Raw genomic sequence first — 5,139 nt, forward strand, 5'->3', positions numbered from 1 at the left:
TTTGTGATAAAAACTCGAAATGATATTACTTCTTACTGCTGTACAAATTGTGAAGCAGATCTCCCAATCACTTTGGCATCTAATAAATTGCAAAATCTGATTGATTGGTTGCTCCAAAATTAACCAAAATAACTAACAAGGGACTTAATTCATCTCTGATTTGATCACATCCACGTTCTTCTTCTCGGGTGAATACTTGGGACAACTCGTTCCAAATGCTCTAACTCGTCGCAATGGTAACGAGTTCCTGTCGAAATTCCTACATCGTTGGCAGCCATACCGAATTGCCGGGGGTGTCGAATGTTTTCATACGGCAAATATGACAGCGGCAAATATGACAGCGGCGGTACTGGATGTGGTGCGGCAGCTGATATTTCTGCCCGATGACGTTTCCAGGGGTGTCCGCTGTTTTCATACTGCAAATATGACGGCGATACATATCCAGGGGTGGGATTTGGTATTGGATATGGTGGGGAAGCTGATATGGATGCCCGCTGACGTTTAGATTTAAGCTGTTGTGCTTGAAACTTGGCAGTGCGTTTATTCTTCTTTTTCCGCGGTTGTTTCACCTTGTGACATGGTGCAAGACGCTTGTGTATCAACTCGTCCTTCTGTTTCTGCAGCTTAACTATTTTTGTTTCAATCGCCCGGGGGGAGTATTCCGACTCTAGGTCGTAATCTTTAATGCATTCAATCACAGCTCTTAGATCAGCTATTTCTTCGTCTACAACCTTAATCTGCAAACTAAAGTAATTTAGCCTTGACAGATGGATGCATATTTACATTGAGGAGGGCCGCGGCAAGAATTATTTATTTGCAAAGCAGATATTGTATGTCCAGAGAAGAGCTAATTTACCTCGTCACCAAGTAGTTTTGTTTTCGAGATAAGTGACTGGGAACACTTCCTCGCAATCTCCACATGTTCTTTCAAGAGGGGTCCCGGGGGAAACTTGTCAATTAAGTTGAAGGTGCAAATAACTCTAACAGCCTCAATCCGTTGCCCCCATTCAATAAGAGTCGGAATAGAATCTGCGGCACATAAAGTAAAAATTGAAGGATTTTCATCAAACTGCTCTAGATAAGCTTCAAAGGGAGATCACCAACCAAACTCAAATATAAGGTAATGCTAGCAAATGCATAAACGAAAGAAAGCATACAATAGAAGAAAATAGCTAGAACATAACAATTATGGAAGGAAAATACAGTTGATCAGCATGGCAAGAACGTGAATAAGAGCTTAAAACCTTTTCCTACTAAATCATCCCAAAACCAAAACTCCGAAAATAAGCAAGAGCCATGGTAAGAGAAATACTAACAACTATGCAAGCTAATTTTCAAGAAACTTACCAGGGATCTTATCTCCACAACCAGAACTCCAAATATATTCTAGGGCCTGTTTATTCTGCGAAATCAACCCAAGATAATTTACCAACTCATCTCCATTTAACACAGAAAACAACTTGTCAATCTGTAAAAATTCATTCTGTATTGAGTGATTCCCACTAGAATGCTCATTTGATAACCCCTGGAAATTCCTAGCATCTGTGGTGGCAGTTTGATGAAGATTTGGAGAAGAACAAGTTGGACCCCCCTGCAAATTCCTAGCATCTGTGGTGGCAGTTAGTTCAAGATTTGGAGAAGAACAAGTTGCGGCATTCTTTCCCAGCAGAGATTCTGGTTTATCAGTTTTGATAAAGGAACAAAGGTTGCTGCTCGCTATTCAATTGAAAAATACAAGGAAAATGAATTAGAGGTCAGTGAGTGAATAATTCTGAATTTCACGTATCAAAGTATAGCCGTATGGGGCACTTTTATAAAAAAAAATAATAATAATAATAAAAAGGGCCCAGCAACAAGAAGAAAGTATTCGCTTCTTAAAAACTATAAAGAAAAAACTGTATGCAATATTAATATACAACAACACCTATCATTGCTTCTAACTACCTTTTAAGGTATGTCTACTTAAAATTGAAGAGCATAAAAAGAGAAACATTCAACAAAACAAATATTTTTATCATTGCTTGCAACGACATCTTAAAGTACATGGCTACTTCAGAAAGCTACTCTAAAATGAAAATGTATAAAGCACATCCAATATGGAGTGCGACCAACGCTACTCCACAATGCAAGAACTATAAGTTTTCGTTTTTATCTATTCCGTAAAGCACTGCATCACCGGTTCAGAATGTTTCTTTATGACATCTATACGTAATCAATCTTATAATACGAAAACGTTTACAGAAGTATGACCCTATCCCGTCCCATGATCGCATCAAGTGTTACTGACATAGATTTCGACTTATTACTTAACAAGGATAGGAATACACAAGAAAAACCCTTATGAATCTTCAAGCCTAGAGAATTCAATCAGAAAATATATTTTACATTTTTATTTTTATAAGGCATCCAAAACACAGAGAGAGAGTGATACGAGAAAAGACATTCAGATAGAAATACAAATAAGTTAGAAAAAATAATAAAACAGGAAAAGTGATTACCAGGTGTGTTATCTGTGGTGTCAAGGATCCCGTACAATTCATCTGACAGTTTTTCGTGATCAGCAGCTATATTGATAAGAGACTGAAGCTCCTCCCTGTCAGAAATAGAGTTCAAGTCATATGCCATAACAAGCCACAAAAAACCCAAAACCTCCAACCAGTTCTCAGCCGCCACAGTCATCTTAGCTCTCCATTCACCCGCCAACTTCTTTGCTTCTGCTCTCACCTTTTCACTAATTTGTGGTGAGACTCTCTTTACCTCCTTTAACAAATGAATACAGCTCCTTCTAATTACACTCAAATCAAAATCAAATTCCCTGTTTTCCACAGTTGAATTTGAAGGGTAAAACCCTTGCATAGCATCAAGAACTAATTTTGCCGGGTCTGATGACAATTGAAGACAGGCTGAAACTTGGATAGAAACTGAATCCGTTCTCCTAAAATAATCATTCATGAAAAACTGCAAGCTCCTACCATCCCTAATGATTCTTGAATTATTGGTTGCACAAAAAGGAGGGACGGCAATGTTATCAGGGATATCTCCTGATTGTTCAATCTTCACTTGAGTATGATGTATATCAGTCTTCTCCTTCGATTTAGTTGTGCGAATATGTTCTTCTTTGGACTTTTCAAATTCTTGTTGCTTCAATACAAGATCTTTGGTCTTTTGTTCAAGCCGCCTCACAGATTCCTGTATCAACTTGTCGATTGAGTCCAAATGCTTTTCGTGGGAATCCAAATTCTTTTCTTTCAACTGAGACTCATTGAGGCAATCATTGACCCTCCTGTCAATCAAATTAAGTTCGTCGGCTTTTGACTCAAATTGTTTTTCGACCTTCACAACACGTCTTTTAAGTTCCAATTCAAGTTTACAGTCCCACACCCCCACTGACTTCTGAAGCTCACACAAATCCTTCATTTTCGATTGAACTACATTCGTTTTTTCTACTATTAATTTCTCAATCAAACCGAGTTTATGCTCTCTTGACTTCACCTCTTTGTCGTATTCCTCAATCAATATTTGCTTAGCTCTAATTTCGTCGTCTCTCAAATCAAACTCTTTCCATTGATCCGCAACCTTACCCCTAACCGCATTTAACTGCCGCTCCTTCGACTCAATCTCTTTCGACAGTTCTTTCATCCGATGTTGTGTCTTATAATACTCCATCTCCTTACCCTTAACCAATTTCTGTAATTCTCCTAATCTACCTTCTTCAACCGAATACTTGTCGAAAGATAACTTAATAGACTGCAATAGGGACGTACCTTCTTCAACCTCCTGCACAAGGTCCTCAAATTCCCTGCCTTTGGCCGCCAGACCCGAGTCCAATTCCGAGTCCTTGGCTTCCAAGACCGCGAACCGGATCTCCTTCTCCCGCTCCTTTAACTCAATCTCCTTCGACAATTGTTTCAACCGTTGTTGCATATTATAATACTCCATCTCCTTACCCTTAACCAATTTCTGTAATTCTCCTAGCTTACCTTCTTCAACCGAATACTTTTCGAAAGATAACTTAATAGACTGCAACTGGGACTTACCTTCTTCAACCTCCCGCACAATGTCCTGCAATTCCCTGCCTTTCACCACCATCGCCGACTCGAATTCCGACTCTTTTGCTTCTAAGACAGCGAATCGAGACCCGATCTCCTTCTCCCGCTCCAGGAGCCCTACGAATGCGGCGTGGAGCGAGACCCTGACGGAGTCGACGTGGTCGTCCAGGTCCTTCTTCAGCTTCGAAGCTATCTCTTCCATTGCTGTCATGCTTCTCCGCTGCTCCGTCGCGGCGGACGCCGTCGTACCGGGAGATATTTTTGGTTTTCTCAAAAACCCTAACAAATGACAAGCGCTTGGTTGCCTCTCCTGCCCAGTATGTGACTCATTTTTTGTTCTTTGGTCAACAAATGCGGAAACAAGACGAAGTCCCAAACGGAACGAAGAGGCGCGGACAGTGATAGGGATGACGTGGGACCAGTTGAACTCGACACGTGTCAGCCTTTCCAGCTCGCCCTGTTGTTGAAAAAATTAGTATCTGATCTCTAGTTATTAATGTTCGTTGATTAAAACTTTATTCGTTTTCAGATTTTGATTCAAGTCCCTAACATTAATGTAATGATAAATTTACATGTCAGTTACATAATTTTTTAAAATAAAAATTGATATAGAATTTTAATACTCACCCCTTTATTAAACTCCTAACTAATTTTCAATTCAAAACATTTCCAAAATAAATGAAAAATTAGAATAAGTTTGTACCCATTAACTTTTTATAAAATGTTTTCAATTTTTTAATCTTTTATGCACCTATTCATGTAATTTTTTTTCAAATTTTTAATCTTAAAAAGTACATATTCTTAAATATACCAATTTATTATATGTAAAATGTACCTTCTTTTTTTATATATAAAATGTATTCAATTTTTCTTTAATCCATTTTTTAACTTATATGGGTACATTCTTTTATTTTGATTTGAGAATGTATCCATGTTAAGTTTAATTGAAGATATTTACTAATGTTATTAAGCCTAATATCTATTACTTTTTTTTATGTGGTTTTGAAGAATGTACCCATGTTTTGGTACAATAATTTTTTTGTTAATTGTGATGAATGTATGTACCCATGATATACACACACAATAGTAT

The 5,139-nt window shown here is 38.0% G+C and overlaps 1 pseudogene; it reads right to left on the minus strand.

Moving 5' to 3' along the window:
- Positions 1-4,448, minus strand: LOC126600101 (uncharacterized; annotated as a pseudogene).
- Positions 4,449-5,139: the final 691 nt, after the last annotated feature.

This window comes from Malus sylvestris, chromosome 14, assembly GCF_916048215.2.
Source record: "Malus sylvestris chromosome 14, drMalSylv7.2, whole genome shotgun sequence".
Classification (NCBI taxonomy): Eukaryota; Viridiplantae; Streptophyta; class Magnoliopsida; order Rosales; family Rosaceae; genus Malus; species Malus sylvestris.